This window comes from Lissotriton vulgaris, chromosome 1_1 (assembly GCF_964263255.1).
Source record: "Lissotriton vulgaris chromosome 1_1, aLisVul1.2, whole genome shotgun sequence".
NCBI lineage: Eukaryota > Metazoa > Chordata > Amphibia > Caudata > Salamandridae > Lissotriton > Lissotriton vulgaris.
The window spans coordinates 2,136,689,395-2,136,710,441 of record NC_141685.1 but is presented as its reverse complement, the minus strand read 5'-3'; positions in this window follow the sequence as shown (position 1 = coordinate 2,136,710,441).

The following is a 21,047-nucleotide window of genomic DNA, read 5'->3' as shown; positions in this document are numbered from 1 at the left end:
GAAGCATACTAGCTGAGGAAAGTGTATGAAGAAGCCAAATAAAAGGCAGAAGGCAGACAGCAGCACACTACGCCATACCTTGTTAGTGGCCTGCAAAATAAGGGCAGCGTATTTCTGACTGTGTCACCAGGAGAGCAGCTGGAGGTGAAGCGAAATGCTGTGAGGGGATGCTGGCTCGGTGGCACAAAATGGCGGCCGCCCGCGTCCAAATGCAGCCGCTGGAAGAGAAAGCTCGTAGCGCCTTTAACTCGGCATTATAAACTCCGTTGTGGCAAACAATCGAAGCGGACCATGTTCCGCTGTAGGAGGATGCCAAATTCCGGCCTCAAGAGGGAGTCGAATGAGGCTATAATTGCATCCGGAGCCCGCAACTCTCCGGAGCTTACGGGAGGTCCGCGATTCCATGACGGCGCGTAAGCCCCGCCCCCGTGGGTAATATCTTTAACACGGAGTTTGATGATCAGAGAACAGGAGCACAGGGGTGGAGATTTGGTGAACAGGCCTGCACAAGGAATGCACTGTGCAGTTCCTGTGTTGATGTGCACAGAACTGCAATGTGACTGATCCACACCCAGACCCACCAGGTTTTCAACCATATTCGAATGAGGTAAAACTGATTTTCAGGTGCTAGCCGGACACATGCCTGATTACTTCTGTGCACCCATATATCTGATCATTTTGAAGAGGCGCTTCACAAAAAACTCAGTGGCACAAAGCAAAATGTTGCCCACTTAACACCCCCGCAGAATTTAATGAGGGGCCACAAGACTAAGGTATCTCACAGATATTCAGTGGTCTTGGACTCGGCCCTCTGAAGGGCTCGTGCCCACTGCGCAGCAGGGACGGGGGGGAGGTGTTACCTCTGAAAAGTGCTGTACAGAAGTGTACAAACCATAAAACTGCACACCACCAACACACACATTAATAAACATGTACAATAACACAGTGGAATTTAAAAACGTAATGAAGACCATTAAATATCGGGTGACAAAAAGGCGACATAGCCGTTGGGGTGAAGGCCAGTTATTGGGGTGCATAAAAGAAGATACTAGCAGAAAGGGGGAACTTGAGTAAGTCACTGTAAAGTCACCCGGGAGCAGTAGCAAAAAGATACGCACAGACAAAGCTAAAGACCACGTAGGGACCATGGGGTCGCCAATATATATTCTCTCTTTACACAAAGCACCCCGGCCTCTTCTAAGTTCAACAGCAGCAAGGAGGCATTAGCAGTTCAAAGCCACGACTGCACCCAGGGTATTCACAAATGTAACCAAATTTAGCTGTGAAGGCATGAGTTGAATCAGAGGGATAGTTCTCAAAGCTGTCTTTTAGAAGCACAGCCTCCAGAGCGCTTCTCGGCATCCGTGGAGCTGCTTCTTGAAGTATCAGAGCAGAAAGTGATCTGGGCAGCACCGCACATTTAAAACAGCAAAACTCTAGAAAAGAATCAAAGACAAATGCATCGGAGTGCAAAGCTCATGTTATAAAAGCTTAATCATATAGGGCCCGATGTAGGTAGGGCGTTACCGATCGGTAACGGCCGAAAATACCGATTTTTGGCCCTTACCGATCGGTAAACAGCCATCGAGATGTAGGGAACAAAAAACATAAAGAATCGGAGTGAAAACCGAATCGGAATGAGTACCGAATGGGAAAGAACCCGATACGTACATACCGAAAATCGGATATGTAACGAATCGGAAAAACACCGAATCGGATGCAAAGACCGATTCGGTCCATGTGCCGATTCGTTAGTGACACCGATTCGGAAAATCACCGATTCGGTCCATGTACCGAATCGCTAGTGACACCGAATCGGAAAATCACCGAATCGGTCCATGTACCGAATCGGTAGTGACACCGAATCGGAAAATCACCGAATCGGTCCATGTACCGATTCGTTAGTGACACCGATTCGGAAATTCACCGATTCGGTCCATGTACCGAATCGGTAGAAAGACCGATTCGGACATGAGCCGAATCGGAAAACATGCCGATTCGTATGAATCGCCGATCGGGAAATTCCCCGATTCCGACAGTTGGGGAGATGTAGGGAGGCACAGAAACACCGAAATCGGCTCAAAATCGGTAGAATTCACTCGGTATTTACCATGGATTGCAATCAGGTGGTAACCAACTCCAACCCATATAAACAGTCCCAAAATGCATTGCAACTTGCAGGATGGCAGCTTTCTATGTCATTGCGAGGCGGCTACGGCTACAGCAGGAAGGACAGAGGGAATGGCTAAGAAATGAACAGGTCTACAGACAGAGGATAACCCTGTTCATGCTCACAGAGGCAGAGATACTACAGAGATACAGGCTGGACTCTGACACCATACTTGAGCTCATCAGGGATCTCAAGCCATTCTTGGACCACCACACCCCAAGGGCACACGCCATCCCTGCGCACATCCAGGTGCTATGCAGCCTACACCTGCTAGCGTCTGGCAGCTATCAAAGTGGTGTAGCAGCAGCAGGAGGGGTGAGCCAGAGCAGCCTGTCAAGGTTCTTCCACACATTCCTTGACGCCATGATACACAGGATGGACCAATACATCTCTTTCCCTGCAACCCACGCAGAACTGCTACAAACCAAAGCTGACTTCTACCAGATGGCACAATTTCCCCAAATCATCGGTTGCATAGATGGCACGCACATTCCGATTTGCCCACCAGCGGACACCGAATACATATACCGCAATCGCAAGTCTACACACACCATCAACGTGCAGGTGATCTGCAATGCAAAGTGCACCATCACAGACCTGGTAGCAAAATTTCCAGGGAGTACCCATGACTCCTATATTTTCCAACAGAGCGGCATATATGCACGGCTGATGGCTGGCGAATTTGGAGAAGGATACCTCCTAGGTGAGACACATCATCAGACCCCCATTACACATAGTAGGTAGGTGGAATACATGTATGCATGTGTCTAATGTGACCCCTTTCTCTTCCAGGCGACAGTGCATATGCCCTCCGCTCATTCATACTCACCCCCTACCTCAACCCCTCCACACCCAGCCAAAGGAGGTATAACCGGGCCCACATACGCACAAGGAATGTTGTCGAACGGACCTTTGGCATCTGGAAAAGTAGATTCAGATGCCTGCACAAGAGTGGAGGTGCAAGGCAGTATACCCCCATCACCTGCTGCAAGATCATAGCTGTATGTGCAATGTTACACAACCTTGCGGTGAAGAAGGGCACTGAGGTGGAGTTGTCTGACTACGAGGACCATGACGACGACGAAGCTGTGCCACTGACACAGCCAGCTGGGGTGTGTACGCCAAGTGATGGCAGATACAGACGTGAGGAGATTACTGAGAACTATTTCTGACTGAGTACAGATGCAAAGACAGCAAAATGTTGATTGGAAAAAACAAATTTTAATAGTGTTGCAACACAGTTACAGCATTGATGTGCAACAAAAAATGGTGTATGGGAAATAAAATAAAGTCCAAGGTTCAGGTTGCCTCACCCGCCCTTGCATGGCTATTTCTTTGCCCGCTTGCCAGACCCACTGGGGTGTCCCTCAGCCCCCTCTGAATGCCCAGCAGCATCAGCGGAGCGCCTGGTGCTCCTCCGTGGCTCAGACGCAGCGCTGGCCGGGCTGCTGCGGCTGCTGCTGTCCCCAGCATCACCCAGGTCCAGGGCAGGATTGGAGGCGGTGTTCGAAATAATCATGGCCTCCATAGCAGTGGTGATCCGGGCCATCCCCCTTGTGAGCTCAGCCGTATGCTGACTAAGGACAGATTCCTGGTTGGCGCTGCGATGGCACAGTTGTGCTGTCGCCGCAGCAAGGCGGCCCATGGCGCGGTTCAGCACCCGGGCATCCCGCCTGCGCACCAGCTCATGCTCCTCCTGTCTGCTAGATGAGTGGGTGATGGCAGTGGTTAGCCTGCCTAACCCTGCTGCCACCTCCTTGTTCGATTCCACGACGGCCTGGAATCCCTTGACCAACTCTCCCATCTGCAGGTTGTGCTGCAGGAGCTGGCGTTGGCAGGCCATAGTGGATCTTGCCTGTTGCCTCTGAATCTTCACCATCTGTCCCTCGAGGCCCAGGAATACACTGCCCTCCCGTGCTGGTGCAGCAGTGGTGGTGATGGTACGGCGCCGGGCACTGCTGCTTCCGGCCTGCTGAGTGGGCTGGGGTGCCACTGGTGGGGGTGTGGAGCTGGCCGGTCCCTGAGCCCCTGCTCCCAGGACAGGTCGTACAGGTGGCAAGGCCATGGTTGTGGCAGGAGCTGGTGTAGGCAGAATGGTGTCCCTTGTAGGGGAGTTCTCTGGGGAGAACTGCAAGGGGGGTGTGCTGGCCATTTGTGGGGAGTGCAGTGCATCGAAGTCTATGACCAGGTCTCCCTCCATACCTAGCCCTAGGGTGTCTCCTTCCTCCTCCTCCTCCTGGCCAGCCTGGCTTGTGCTCGGCCCTGCGACCGCAGTGTCAGACGGTGCTGCTCCCTCTGATGTCAATGTTGTTCCGCCTGATGGGGCCCCTAGGTACAAAGAAGCATTTGTAAACTGAGTGCCGATGTATTACAGTCAGTACAATTATAGCATTCCACATGTCCTTGCATCTCCTTACACTGTGTCACACTGTTTCCTGTCTTGTGATTCTGCACTGCCATATTTAGCTAACTTCTGCTGACTACATGTACCATGATGCTTGTCTCTTGTATGTTGGTGACAGTACTGTGCTGGGGTTTGCCTATGCATTGTGTCTAATGGGGAGGTGTCTGGTAGGGTGTGTCATGATGCGCATGCTTCTTACCTGTAGCTGTAGCTCTCGCAGAGCTGTCCAGGGTCCCGATTCCACTGACACTCTCCCTCTCAATGGTGCTGGAGACCAGTTCCTCCAGCTCGGTGAGGGGTGGCGCCGGGTTCCTGCCTCCTCCAGTGCCTCCAGCCTGCCTCTGTATCTCAGCCATCTTCCTTTTTGTGAGGCTGCAGATGTCATAGAATCTCTTTTTGAGTTCTTCTATGGACCTGGGGGTGACACCCGCAGCATTCACCTTCTGGGCGATTTCGGCCCAGATCCTCCTCTTGGTGCTGTCCGGCACGTTGAGGGACAGCTTGCCAAACAGCTGGCGGTGCACCCTCACCACCTCCTCGACCAGCACCTGAAGTTCGGTGGTGGTGAACTTCGGCTTCCTCTTCTGGGAGGACTTCTGGCTTTCTGACTGCTCTGCCATGTTCTTCAGTTCAGTTGGCAACCTCCTATTCCCACTGCTGCTAACTGTGAGTGTTGAGCTCAGGCTGGCTCTCCAGAAACTTCTTAATTAGCTGCACCTGCCAGGGTTGCCACTCCCTGTTTGGGTGGGGGAGGGGGAGCCACCTCATTGGCTGAATCGGCTTTTGCCGAATCGGCTTTTACCGAATCGGATATTACCGATTCGGTAAAATCCGATTCGGTATTATCCGATTCGGTAAAAGCCGATTCGGTTCCTTCAATGCATTCCTATGGGCTTTTTCGCCATGGGTGTGTTTTCATGGCTACGAATCTATGATTGCCGAATCGGATTTTACCGATTCGGATTTTACCGATTCGGTGTTCGCCGATTCGGGACTATCCGATTCGGTGGTAGCCGAATCGGTAATTTCCGATTTGTTGTTAGCCGATTCGGTACTTTCCGATTCGGACCGTGCCGAATCGGAACGTACCGATTCTCATTACCGATGCCTACCGATTCGGTATTCATTCGCATTTTTTTCCCTACATCTCGTTTTCCGATTTCAGAATACCGATTCGGCCCGCCTCGGTATTTTGAATTCGGAAAATCGCGTTTACCTACATCGGGCCCTTAATCAATAAACCTCTTTCAAAGACTCAAATACAATCTGCATGAGTCAGCTGGGGATGCTGAACATCTAATAAACTTAACGTCTAATAACCTTCACCTGGGGCCCTATATGTGGCCAGCATACAAAACAAGTCCTGGTAAAAGCACCTAAACAAGCACACTGCAAAGGCGGCACTCATGATCTGGCTGCCCGAGACTCCTCACTCCACCCAGCGCGACCCCCCCCTCCCATCTCCTGTCCAGGTGAACATCGACAAAAGATGACAGCGCCCTGTCCTGTTGAGTGTGGGGTGAGCAGCTGGCACGGAGGAGACTGCCAGCTATTTCAGGAGGAGAGGGAGTGCGGGTCAGCACGCTCAAGACTCCTTATTGACCTGCAGCCTGGCACGGGCCCAGGGAAGGATGGCATCTCAACTGCAGTCTGGCTGCTGGCATTAGTCTGGGAGGGAGGGCAGACCTCCCCACCGTGAGCTGCACACATGCTATGGTATTTTGGGCTCTCGAGTCCTCATTGCCCCTCAGAGGGAGGTGCTGGAAGTCTAACTGGGAAGGTAGCAGAAGACTCTCAAGAATGCCCTTTCTGCTTCAAGGTTGAACTCCAAGGGTGAACATTATTGATGCATTTAGCATTAGTCACAAGACCAAGGTCTGCAGTCGTCTTGTGACCCCGACCTGTTTGAAACAACCATTTCAGGGCAATGCACAGAGCTCTGGGGGGAGGTGGTCTATGACTGTGCATTTCTCCTTCACAGATTCACTGGCGACTCGCGAAAAAACACAACATACCTGCCATTTTGCATTTTGCAAAAGCACGCATCACAGAGCAGACGCTGGCACTAGCCTTTGCCCTCTCTGATTCAGGAAAGTTGAGAGAATTCCGGGCAGGGTCCAGGGCTAGGAGAGGAGGAGCTGGCCTACGGCATCATTAACAATGGCGGGGCCAAGTGCCTTCACTTTCTGACAACAATTGCAGGAGTGCATAGTATGGGACCCATCTGAAAGCTTTCTTGTCTGTATGGGGCCATGTGTTTGAAACACATGGCCCCAAAAAGATAATAAAGCTTTTACGACGAACGTAAATCAGGTGAGTCCGTCCTAGTGGGACGGCTCAAAAAGAGAAAAGTCAAAGTCAGGGAAAGCTCTTTTCCAATGGCTGGCCACCGTTTAGCATAAACGGTGACACCATCCAATGGAAAAGAGGGAGTGGGCTTAAAGCCCGTCACTGAAAGCTACCTAAAAACATAAAATCTCTCCAGCAAGACTGTGGGTGTGCGCAGCCCATGCTAGCGAGACCTAAAAAGATATATATATGAGAAATGTAGCTATTTCATTGTGCAGAGTCAAGGACAGTTTCATTGCAGGTTATTGAGTTGTAATTGTCCTAGTCTGTTATAGCTAACGTATCTCGCATATGGTGTTTTGTACAGGGGCGGGTCTGGCTGCTGGGTACTTTGTTTTGAATAAATAATGAAAAAAAACAATAAATCAATCAGGATTTTTACAGCCCGGTTAATCACCTGCGAGGGTATCAAGGGGCTAAGTTCTTCCTGCGATAAGTCAAAGAGCCAGATCTTGAGTCCATTTCTGAATAATGTGAGAGGATGATATTTGGGGGTGGAGGGGAAGGTCGTTCCAGGACTTGGTGGCAAGGTTGGAGAAGGAGTGTCCTCCTCTGTTGCATCAACAGATGTGGTTCTGTGAGCGAAGATGAGCGAGGCAGAGCGCAGGTGTCTGGAGGGTTGGTGGTAGTGTGGTGTAGTTCCTATAAACTTAAATAGGATCCACACGTTTAATAATAAAGGAGCTTGTAGAGCGCATGGTGACGCCATCCCGGCGTGTCCCCGCGCTGTGGAGAGAGCAGCAAGATGGAGTGAAGAGCTAAAGGGTAAACAAATGGGTTTTTAAAAGTTTCCTAAAAGTGGTTTCAGATTCAGCGAATCTGATGGTCGTTGGAAGGGAGTTTAGACAACATAAACTGTAGTATTAGTGTCCAGACTGATTCTAGACACCCCTACCGGGTATGTTAGCCTGTATACCAGCTAGCTCACAGTGCCACTAGAAACCCCTCTTACCAAGGAGAGAATAGTTCTTGGCAACTATCGAACATGACAACCCTGACCCCTCAGGATCATGAAAACAGTGCAATGCTTTTTGCTCAGTCACTCATGCTCACCTTGTGCCAGAGAGATACACAGAATAAGCGGTTGGGACGTTTTTCAATAAGCATTCATTGGACAAGCGTCATTCTAGTGTAAAATAGGTGTGCTGAAACAACCATAACAGTGGCAGAAATAAATGATTCAAAGCACTAACAGAGTGAAACGATGGTAGATTTGTACCATCGTGCTAAAACAATGAATACAGGCAAGTATATAAAATACATGAGAGTAGAATGCTTACTCTTACGATGCGACCCTCATCTGAGAGTAAGGATAAGTGCTGTTTCACCTGGGACAGTGTTGAGGTTTTTTGCTAATCGAGGCACAACTTCCCAACACTGTATGGTGTCACTACCCCTGGATGTTCTATTTGTACGTAGCATTGGTTTGGTCTATGGATACAAAACCCTATGGTCGTACCCCTGAATCTTGATTGACATCTGTTTGTGTCTGTGGGCCAAACTAATCATCCCTTCCAATTGGGGTCTGAAGTATTGTACTGCATGATGTAATCTACTGTATCCCCTCCATGTGATGTAAAATTGATGTATGAAGGTGTGGGAATCCGAGGTGTGTTCAAATCCTTGTTCTTGGCTAGTCCAAGACAGGAAGTCTATTGCACAATTTCATTCAGAAATATTATCTGCTGTGGAATGAGGCACACTCTAAATAGTGCTTCATTTCCCTGAACTTGCCATTCCTTAGAACTTCAGACTGGATTGAGGCTGAGCAAAAATGGAGTCAGCGTGAGTTCTCGCTGCTCGGCCGCTCACACCGGACGCGTGATGATCGGCTAGCCGCCCTGTGCCGCTCGAGGAAATGCCGGTCTGCCGAGCGCGCCAATCCCAGAGGCTGCAGAGAGTGCTGCTGCTGCTTCCCCGTGGTGGGGACTCTCTCCAATCTACTTTTGGACTGCTAAACTGCAGCGAGGCGACCCGCAAGGTTATCTGGCATTTATCGGCAGTTCCTTTGGATCCACATGCCCGGACCTTCCTTTATCTAATTGCGGTAGTAATCCTTGCTCTGCCTTCAGTTACTCCCACTGCCAACTACGGACTTTCCCGCAGCCGGATCCTGCTGGTACCCTCTATCCAAGAAAACAGACCCGAAATGAGTGCCCGGGGGACACGGAAAGGTGGCAAATTAAAAACACCGGTGGACTCCAGAAATGCTGCAATGACCGAAGGAGCCTCCAAACCCGAGCAAGAGGTCAGTGGTGATAATAAATTGTGGGGCAAGACAGGGGGGGGACTCTGCTTAGAGACTTTAAGAACCCTGGGCCCACGCACCCCCTCTTGCTAAAATATTCCTGGATGCTAAAAGTCAGTCCTCTGTTGTCAACCCTAAGATCCTTGTGCCCCCTACTGAGAATGTACCTTCAGTGAGACCCAATCCAGGCGCTCAGCAAGAGGGTTACCGATACTGACATAAATATACACGAACCCTCTGTTGAAATCACTGAGCCCGCCCCGAACCAAGACATTTCCTCCCAGGCACTTGTCAGTGATCTATCAACTGGGACTATAGCACAACTATCTGCCCCCTTCAAGTCTTCCTCTGCTGCACAGGTGCAGGATAAGGGATCCAGTAATGACTGCCTTGGTACTCAGTCTACTATTCTTGATGCACAGATGGCAGGCACTAACAACGTCATCCAATGTCTAGTGGTCCCCCCCGGCATGCAAAATCCCTGCATCCTGAGGCAGGGCTCGAGCATTTCTACTCTGTCTCAGATAGCACACCTACCTCATCTGGAGAGAGTGGGTCTGACAATGCTAGTGAAGGAGACAGTGTGGTGTCAAGGACATAGGTACAGTCGTGTGCCCCAAAAAACCCAGAAGTAAGAGTAAGCGCCGTAGCCAGCTGAAATGGGACTACTCTGACTCCCAAATGTCCTATCCCTTTGACCAAGATGATCACAATGCAACACAGTGGGAGAGCTCAAACAGCCTGCAGGCAGACACCAATGAACCCTCCCTAGCCTCTATATTAGCCTCCATTAAAGAATTTCAAGAATAAATGCGGGCTGACAGCTGTGCTGCCAAAAACGCTGCCAGAAGCTGCAGGGAGGCTTAAGACGGCTGAATAAAACCTGAACTGATATCAACGACCGTGTCACCATGGTGGAAGCACGAACCGAGCACTTGGAATCTGAATCCTTGGCTACTAAACAGCAGGGTGAGTCCAACACTGCCTGCTTGATAGATCTAATGTCCAAGCTGGAGGACCAGGAAAACCACCAGCGCAGGAATAATCTCCGCCAGCTTGGCATTCTGGAGGGGAAAGAGGGGGATGATCCAAGACGTTTCATTGTCAAACTATTACAAGACTCTTTCCCAGACCACCAGGGCTGGGATTGGGATCGGGAAGTGCAGAGGGCATATTGTTTTCCTTTCCACCAGAAACAGCAATACAACAGTGGCAACGCGACTGGAGGGCAGCCAAGGGTATTCCTCGTCTACTTCGGAAACATCCTCCTTACACAGCTAATATACGATCAGGCTCGCCCTAACTCCAAGAAATGGCCCAATGGGATTATATTTTTCGCCAAGCCAGACTTTTGCTACCAGACAGTAGAACGGAGATGGCGCCTAAGACAATTGATCTCCCCCTTTCAGCAGCAGGGGGCTGAAGTTTATCTAATGAATCCCGCCAGGCTGAAGGTTATCACCAACGGGATTACCAAGGTCTTTCTATCCGAAATAAAAGCGGGGGAATATCTGGAAGAGCTAAATTCTAAGAAAAGCAACAGATGAAAAGTTTATTCCCCGCTCTCTTGCAACTATTCCCACATCACCATGGGTCGGGTCTTTCTCTCAGACATTGTTCCTGCCATAATGAAGTCTTACTCGTTTTTTTTTTTTCTTCGATGGGTTATAACTTTTGGCACAACCCAGCACTAATCTCTCTGCCGGCACCGTACAAAGACTGATGCTCATCCGTTTGACTTTGCCTCTCTCTCTTATAGGGTTACTCAAAGGGCTACTAGCCATCTGAAAGTATAACTTGTTTTATTTTTTTTCCTCCGGCGTGCCAGGCAGACAGGGCTCATGTTTGACTATCATCACTCAGGTTATACCTGATTGCTCAAAGAAGGGGCGGGTGGGGTGGGTGGGGGTCAGTTGGGGCACGTTAGTAGAATGAATTGGCGCAGAAGCATTAATGGCACAATTTGGCAAACACACATTCTTAAGTTTACCCACTACGGCTTAGGGCAGGATCGAAAGAATGTGACAACTTTAATTCCCCCTTGCAGATGGCTAAGATAGATTCACTCAGGATTGTTTCTGCTAATATCTACAGGCTTAATGATCCCTCTAAAAGGCAAAATGTGGCTTTAGGTCTATGATGATCCCTGGGGGGGAATATCACTTGTCTACAAGAAACTCACATAAAAGGCTCACAGAAGCACCTACTAGATACCTTAGGGCTCAAAGTCTTGGGGGCCACCACACAGGGTGCCAAAACCAAAGGGGTCGGAATCTTGGCAGACAGAAGATTATCACTTAACATTCCCGGGGTTAAAACCGACCCATTGGGCAGATGGGCTATAGCAGAGTGCCATCTTTCCAATAACCCCCCCTTTACTCTTTGCTCAGTTTACGGAAGCAACACTGATGATCCAGGGGTCATTAACCTAGTCTCAGGTGAACTAGCGCACTGGCCCACCCCCATTATTTTGTGTGGCGACCTTAACATACATCTGTCTTGCAATTGGGAGACGGATAGCAATTGGAGATATAAGGGCACGAAGTCCCTGGTCTTTCAGGCCCTAGCTAATCTTGCCCAGATCCACGGATTGAGAGACACATGGGCCAGCCTAAATCCCACTCAGCCGGGCTACACCTTCTTTTCTGCCCGCACCATTCCTTAGTCAGATTAGACTACTTCTTTCTCTCATCCTCACTTATTCACAACTGCACCATTGAAATAGCTCCCCGCTTTATGTCTGACCACAATCCTCTTATCCTCAATATCAAGGGGTTTGGGAGGTAAAAGGAGGCACCCGCATGGAACTGCGAGAAAGCTATTCTGCATGATTCTAACTACCAAACCCATATGCAGGGATGTATCCAGCAATTTTTGGAAATAAACATTGGCTCTGCCTCCTTAATGACTGTCTGGGACACCTTAAAGGCAGGGGTAAGGGGCGAAACCGTTGGGTTTTCAGTTTGTAAAAACAAAAAAAGAAGCTTCTAATCAGCAACCTATAGGGGAAACTAAAGATAGCCGAAACCAAACTGGCCCAATTAGTTCAAACAGAGCAAATATTGAAAATGTTCGAAAGGAAGTAGTTTTGCCCAAGGCTGAGATAGGGGGGGTTTTCGTGGAAAAAGCTGCAGCCAAATGGGCAAGTGCACGTGAGAAAAACTACGAGTGCAGTGATAGCATTTGGCACCACTTGGCCATCAGGACTAGGCAACAGGCTTCCAGCAGTGAGATACATGCAATAAAAATCCCCTCAGGGAGTGAGACCAACGACTCTAACCTTATACGGAAGGGATTCCAGGAATTTTACACTAAGCTGTACACTGAGCGAAGGATACACTAGAAAGCGAGATCGCTCATTATCTCAGTGAGATTGAACTTAAACGGCTCAGCCCTGATGACATTGATCAACTAGATCTTACTCCAACCTGGGATGAAATTATGGAATCCCTATCTAGCCTCCCTGATGGGAAAGCCGCAAGTATGGACGGCATTCCTGTAAAGTTTTATAAGATCTTTGCCCCCCCAAATCAAAACTATCTTCACAGAGGTAGTAGTTTCTATCTTCAGCGGGGTTCCACCCCCTGCCTCTTGGTCTAATGCCAGAATTTCTATTTTCCCAAACAAGGACAAATCTCCAATAGAGATGAGCTCCTATAGGCCTATTACACTTATCAACTGTGACTCTAAAATCTTTTCTAAAATATTAGCAGCTAGAATCTCCTCCGTGGCCGAGTCCTGGAGAACCGGGCCTTATGGTCCGGGTGGCGCAGGGCACGCCTTAATCCCCGAGTTCACTGCCTTGTAAAAACAGAGACACTCCGTTGAGCGTGGAAGCCAGGTTTATTAGCTGCAGCTAAGCACAGTTGTCCCAGAAGTTACACACGAGGTGGATTCTAAGGAGACTGCCACTTCAATCCGTGGCACATAGTCTTTTATAGGAACATATTTACAGCAACTCACTCTTTACGCTTACACGCAGCTAACTTATCCCAGTTAATGCGTAAAGCAGGCATCATTGTCTTCATTAAGGTAATGATCCTCCCAGGCAACTGTGTAATCAAATCATCTGGCTTAGCACCACCCACTTGTGCTGCATCTGCGACAGATATATCAGCCCAATTACCACCTAAAGGTTGGTCATGATCCTCTCTACGAATCCGAGCCCACAATGCTTGTGGAACTACATTCCCCATCAGCATATCAATATCAGCCAAATTCATAATACATGCATCAACAGTCTGAGACAGCTCTTTATAGTAACCAGCAGGATTTTTACCAGGGTCTGGCAAAGACTGCTTAAGTGCTAAAACTTCAGCTCATTTCCAAGGGACATGTACCCATATACACTGGAAATGAGCAGGGACACCTGGAACATTGTTTGCCTGTGGAACCGCTTCTCTCCATACTGGAGGAACTTCTCTCATAGGATAATTCTTCGTTCTCTGTCTAACTGCAGGATCAGGTTCAGAAATAGCCTGGGAAGAATATAAGGACCTAAAAGTAACAAGTGTCTTTATAGCACCCTCAACGTCAGGACCCACAATAAGTCCTTTATCAAAACTGTCCTGTATATCTAATAGACCCTGTGGAGTTAAATCCAACTCCATATCCTCCCATCCTTTAACAAGTGCGTCACACATGACATTAAAAACGTATCTCTGAGTAGACGCATTCCACTGAAGAAAGGTACTCAATATATCGGGTACACTATACAGTGGACCATTCATCATCCATTTATGAGCGAGAGAGTCAAATACAACTCGTTCCTCAGAATCTGGAATTTGGCTACGGGATTGCCTTCGGGAAAAAGCAGGAGTCCTATTAAACAGCCCAAAGAGGGGGGAGAAAAGACCAGAGACAGTATCAACTAACCGATTAAGAATCGGAGAAGAAGTAGGTAGTAAAACCGGAGACGCAATATTAAGCAAAGGAAGAGAAGAACTAGCCGTTACAAGAGAAACAGAAAGCGAAGGAGACTGCGGTACAGAAGTTGGTGGCAAAGGAGGTGCAGGCGGTAATACGGGAAGAGGCAATTGCGTAGGAGCCGGAGCTCCTGGCTGAACAACAGGTTGCTGCACAGGTGGCAATAATACAGGTGCATCAGCACCTGGCGCATAAGGCGGAGGTCATTTCAACAAATGGGACATTAAGGGATCTTCAACAAGATCTTTGCGCTGTGGAGGTAACACAGGATAGCACCTATCAATTGCCATCCGATGCTGTCTATCTGAGACCTCAATCGCACGATCAGTCTCATTGTCTTTAAACTGCTGGGCAGCCTGTATAACTGTCATATCTTTCATTTTCCTATCTCTTTTTGCTTGTTTAATTTCTCTCTGTTTGGCTTCCTTACGCCAAAGGCGGAAAGAGTCAAACATTGCCGGCCGGGCTTTTCTTTTGAACAGAATTGATTCCTTATCTAATATATCTGGCTCAAAACTACCATTTTGCGGCCACCGCAAAACACCATCTTTCTTTGTGTATCGGATCCATGCCTCATTAAAGGCAATGGGACCAACACCATGTTTGGAATAGAGCTCATAAGTGGGAGTTCCAACCGGAGGAATCAGACATGAATCCTCGAGCCGGGAATCCCTAGTACAGCAAAAGCAACAGAATTTCCTAAATCGGCTCAGACCAGGCATTTTAAGTACACCGATCTGTTTACTAACTTCAAGTAGTGAAAGCAAAGAACACGGTACAAATGTACTCACCCCTCGGCTTCGGCTATTGCAACAGTCGAATAACAAAAGTTAAAAACAAAACAAAGAAGTGGGCGCTACCCACGAATACTTAACTAAATGGTCTTCTCGCGCCAACAGAGGTCCGTCTAATGTCTCGCAATACCACTCATCACCAAAGGGTCCAAGGCAGGGCGGTAGTCAGGGCAGCAGTCATCAGCATCTGTCGGAAAGGAGTAGCCACGCTGCAAAAGACCTTCGGCCCAGTTCGACATACAGGAATCGCTTAACGTGGCTCGCGAATCCTCCGGAATTTTCTTGCCGGGCTTCTCACGACCCTCGGGCTGAACCGCTACCACTGAAACCGCCCCATGTTGAGCGCCAGTTGGAGAACCGGGCCTTATGGGCCGGGCGGCGCAGGGCATGCCTTAATCCCCGAGTTCACCAGTCTTGTAAAAACAGAGACACGAGACACTGCGTTGAGCGTGGAAGCCAGGTTTATTAGCTGCAGCTAAGCACAGTTGTCCCAGAAGTTACACATGAGGTGGATTCTAAGGAGACTGCCACTTCAATCCGTGGCGCACAGTCTTTTATAGGAACATATTTACAGCATCTCCCTCTTTACACATACAAAACGAACCAATGAGAAAAGTTGAAAAACAAGCTATCAGGTGTCTCAAATACACCCCTCTCTCAGACCCGTGTGCTACTCCTCCCAACAAATTAATCAGTGATGGAGTCCACAATCTCCTCTTGCAGGTGGCAGGACGTATTTGTGTGTCTCAAAGGATAGTTGTGTAATAGGAGAATACAAGGAGAGAATAGCGAAGGCCAGTCGGATAAGATAGTATAAAGAAAGAATAGGAGAAGGCAAATAGTTGGTTGGGACAGGGATCAATCAAGCCAGACATGGATTAACAAACTCAGCCAGATCCTGACATCGGGTTTCGTGGACAAGGGCAATAGAGTTACTTTTTAACTAGAAGAACACATAGCAGCTGGAAACGCAAAAACACACCGTTCGCCGTGCTGCCTGAGTGAGGGCAACACAAAATGGCGACAAATCAAAAATTGGCGGCTAGATACGGGACGAAATCAGAAATCGAAGAACCTCAGTCCCTAGTTTCACAATGGCAACATGGCTTCATCCCAAAAAAAGATACAATGGAACACGTCAGGCGGGCCATCACTCTGTTCGACGTCGCACAAGCAGCCAGAGACCCGATGTCACTAACATTGCTCGACACTGAAAAAGCATTCGTCCCGGTCTCCTCTTCTTGTGGGCCATCATGAGCAGGATGGACTTTGGGCCCAAACTTACGCAGGCGGTGCAAGCCCTCTATCTTAAACCTACTGCCTGTGTATCCATTAACGGGCAACCTACAGAACAATTTAACATCTCCCGGAGTACCAGGCAGGGCTGCCCTTGCTCCCCTCTGTTGTTCGCCCTTTATTTAGACCCATTCATCAAACAAATTGAAAGAAATCATGACATTCTAGCAGTCAGCTTCCAGGGCATTAACACCAAAATTATGGCATATGCTGACGATTTGGCCATCACTTCAACAGATCCCCTAAACACCATTCTGGCTGTAGAAACTGAGGCTCAAAAATTTGGGAGACTATCAGGCTACGCCCTGAATAAAACCAAAACACAAATAATAATAAACAGTCATATTGCCTGGACTGATGGTAGGGTGGTTCCCAAGGCTAAATATCTGGGGGTTTCCATCTCATCCAACTTGGACGAAATTGTAACAGATAATTTAGCTCCTCTTGCCGTTCATACTAGGAAGGCCCTAAAACAAATTGATAATCTGCACCTAACCCTTGTTGGCAGATGCAATGTCATAAAAATGACATACTTCGCTAAACTAATTTATTTTTTTCGCACTATACCCCTGGAATTTAGACAAAGCAAATCTGCTGAAATTCCAACAAATTTTCACACAGTTTATCTGGGCATACTCCCAACCCAGGCGGGCATTAAATCAGCTATCTCTTCCAAAACAACAAGGAGGGTGGTCCTTCCCCAACATCACGCTATATTACTGGGCCTCTGTCATGCAGTATAGCTCTGAATTGGTAAGGGAGCCACCCCTTATCCACAGACCTGGGTTTGCCTCGCCTTTTCAACTTCTGCTGGGTGAACAGAGCTGGGGCTGTCTGCTCTGAGAGACCTACTACGGATACTACAAACGTGTGAGATTTAAGACTTTAATGAACTCTTACAAAGTCTTTCGTAGTGTCCGTAGAATCTTTGGGTTGGTCAGATACAACTACTACTCTACCACTTACAACAATGGCAATCTCCCCGCTATTTTTGGAAGGTCCTATTTCTCAGACTGGCACAAGGCTGGAATTATGAAATTGGGAGACCTTATCACCAGTGAGGGAGTTATACCCTTTGCAAATTTGCAATCTAAGTTCAGCCTGAAGAACCAAGACGCCTTTAAGTATCTTTCCATATTTGATTTTCTCTCCAGGAAGGTTGGGGGTGCTACAGGGTTCATGGAAGTAGATCTTCTCAACACACTGTGCAACCCCGTGGCCCCCTGAATCGGTCTGTTGTATAATATTCTAAACAGACAAACTCCAGATGATCTACAAACCATAGCAGACAAATGGAACTTAAAACTCGATTCCCCATGCAGTATTTTTTTCAACTCATTAGCCCTTTCTCAAAGCATCTTACTGTCAGCAAAATTGCAGGCACAACATTTTAAAGCTATCTTTTTCCTGTATATTACCCCTAGTAAGATTGCAAAGTGGGGGGCTGGCACAGGGACTACATGCCCCCGGTTCCTCGGAATTTGCTGCCGACTCAATTCACTTATTTGCAACCTGTCCGAATCTTGCCCCAACACTAATCCATATACAGGGATTCCTAGGGGAAGTTACTACTCAGCCTATGTCACTAAATCCCACAGTTATCTTGCTGGGGACCTAGTCTGAAACTCTAAGGGTTAAAAGCGAGGGACTAACAATGGCAGTTTGGTGGATTTGTGTTGCCTCCATCTGGCTTGATTCTGAGCCCCCTTCATTCTCTCAGTGGTTGGCTAGGCTTGTGGCTACCTATCATCTAGAAAAAGCCATCTATGCTAAAAAGGGGCATAAGGGTCGGAAGAAGGGTCTTGAGGTGTGGGCAAAATTAACAACTTGGTTGGAACAGTCAGGATAATTTTTTATGTTTTTTTGATTCTTCCTGGTATGTACTGCTTCCTCTCGCTGTTCTTGCCTGCTCAAACCTTGTTCTTCTTTTATTGACTTTCTGTCCGAACTCTATAGTATTGTGCCACTCAAGTACTTCTTACCTTCGCCGACTCACTTCTCTTATTATATTGCTCCTTCTTATCTGGTTTGCGCAGTTTATTCATTCAATCAATACGTAGTTTTACTTCATAGTGGGTGGGGCGCTCAAAATTGAATTGTTATATTTCTGTACTCACTGTCACAATTGGTAAATAAAAAATAAAACAATTTAAAAGAAAAGAAATAAAAAGAACCCCAGACTGATTTTGTGTCTATAGTATCCTTCCATAAGTCGAAACCCTGTGCAGATGGTTGGGAAATAAAGGATGCAGAATATATCTGTGTGGTGCTAGTCAGCATAATTTTCTGTGCAGGTATAGGTGCAACCTTATAGTAATAGGAGGTCGAGTCAGAAGTGTTAAACCCTAAAAAATATGAACATTTTTGTGCGAATGTCTTTTAACTACTTTTTGGTGGTGTTGGGCAATGTTCCCATTGGTGGTATGTGAAAACATTTTGTGTGATACTGGATTTGTGTAAAAAGTGATGACCATAATGATGATAACTGTACATATTACCGAAATCAGATGTGTCCTCTAGCATTTCATTGCTTGAAAACGCAGCAGAATTTTCTACTTCAAACAACATATTATTTACAGTTCCAAAATTCAAATTATCACAAAATGTACTGGAGGTAATGATATCATATAGAGAAATTTTCAATAAATGTGAAATCTTAAAAAGTTCAGTGGGGCCAAATACATCATAATCAACTTTATCCCAAACTATACCATCAAGTAATTGTAACAGCTGTAATGTTCACTGAAAACAAGTCTCTTTGTTCACAATGAGATGATGTATGAGGTTTCAGGACTAAGTTCACATTTGATACGGCAGAGCGTTCTCGGAGATATTTTCCATTTATGAGTAAGCAAAAGACAGTCACCAAGCCAATCCAGAACAGAAAAAACATGATCCAGAGCTGGAGCCAAGGTGATACTAAGTAATTCTTTTTCAGAAAAGTGTAGCCATCACACATTTGTTGCTTGGGGAAACTGAAGCTGGTGTTGTCCCAGGTTTACTGGAATTAAGAGATAAGGTATCCAAATCGATGAAGTAGCCAGATGTAGTTCGATCTATCTATTGTAGTTCAGAAGGTTGTGTACAACCGGCAGATGTCTCTTGTCGAGACATATTGATGTAGACTTCGGTATTAGGCTGAATTGAAATTTGTCTTTCATTTGTGCTTTTCTGTTTCAAGAGGAACGGGTTCCTTTTCATTGTTGGAAATTCCATCATTTTGTATTGGTGACTTCGAATGTTATGAGTCTTTCTGTCTGAACTTCCTTTTTGGTAGCGAGAGGAGAGCATCGGCTACCCAGGAGTCCACGAGGCCTACTACTCAGTATAGGCCACATAGTGTTGTTTGATTAGATCAATGGAGACAAATCTCTTTTCTTTCTTTTCCGGCAATAGGCAGAAGAAGTACTGCTCTTGTTCATTTGACAGACAGGACAGGTCAGGCTTTCTGTATGATGGCCCAAATTCTTTCTTGTCCTCGATCTTTTGTCTGACCAGATCCCTGACTTTAGGGATCTAGACAGGTATTGCAGTGACTGATTTGACTTCCCCAGTGGGGGTGTGTTTTACTTGCACTTTGCATAGTAGTGCCGGGATTCATTCAGATCCTGTAAAACAGCCAAATGTTTATTGACATCACATGGTTTATCATCCACCACTGTTCTTTCATAATCGAGATCAGGTACCCTCATTCTTGCCCCAAATAGGACCTTGTAAGGAGTGACACCCCCTAGAGAACTTCTTGGCATATTGTTGAGGGCTCCTTCTACCCCTATATAAGTGATTGATTCAACTACCACCTGAACCTAATACTCTTGCTGTTAAAGATTGCTTTAAGTCTCTGTTTTTCCTCTACACAACCGAATTTCCCTCTGGGGGTACAGGGTGGAGTACCCAGTGCTACACCCAAACCTTCCATGGTTTCCTTGTAAGCCCTAGAGCTAAACACTGGGCCACGTTCAGAGTGTAATGCGCCAACTGTGTATGTCCCTATAAATATTTGCAAATCTTTTATAACATTTCAAGCGTCAGCCGAGCGCTGAGGCCATACCCACAGGCATCTTGAGCATGAATCCACTGCCACCAAGATAAACTTGTAAGCCCCATCTGAGTGTAAGAGGTCGCAGTGGTCCAAATAGACAAATGCGAGTGGTCTGTCTGATACCGGTAAAGATGTCTGCTCTGGACGCGCCATGGTGGAACCTTTCATCTGCTGACAGATGTCACATTTTAAGACATAATTCTTCATCTGTTTTGTTAAACCAGGCCACCAATAGCGTTGTTTCAGTAAAGAAACTGTTGCGGTAACTCGTGCGTGTGCGGTACCTTGATCCTCGTGTGCAGCTAGTATTAAACCTAATGTGCAATCCATGTTTGGTATTACTCTATCCCCCACTCCCGGAATTTAAGCATACCGAATGCTATTGGCATCTAACTTGTAGGAGTATTTGAGCTCAAAACCTTTCGGTAAGGCCGGGCTATTTTTACGTGAAGCGAGGACAGCTACCATTATCTGTCCACCTATTCTCCTAGAGACTGTGGGGCATATTCTCAAGGATCTAACGCCGAGTTATCAGCACTTTATCACAGCCAAAGTAGAGATAAATGTATCGCCCCATTCACAAGCTGGTGCAAACTGCCGATATCACCAGTTTTCCGGCGATAGCAGCCACAAAAAACATCGCCACAGATGACCCCGGCAATTATCGCTAATGAGATGCAGAGTAGGCATTCCCGAGCAAAAAGCTGCAACAACACCACACCTCAACATTCTCCATGACCAGCCAGATCGGCGATAAGATCACAAAACATGCAATAAGGCTTGTTAGCAGCAGGAAATTAACACCTGCTCTGACCAGG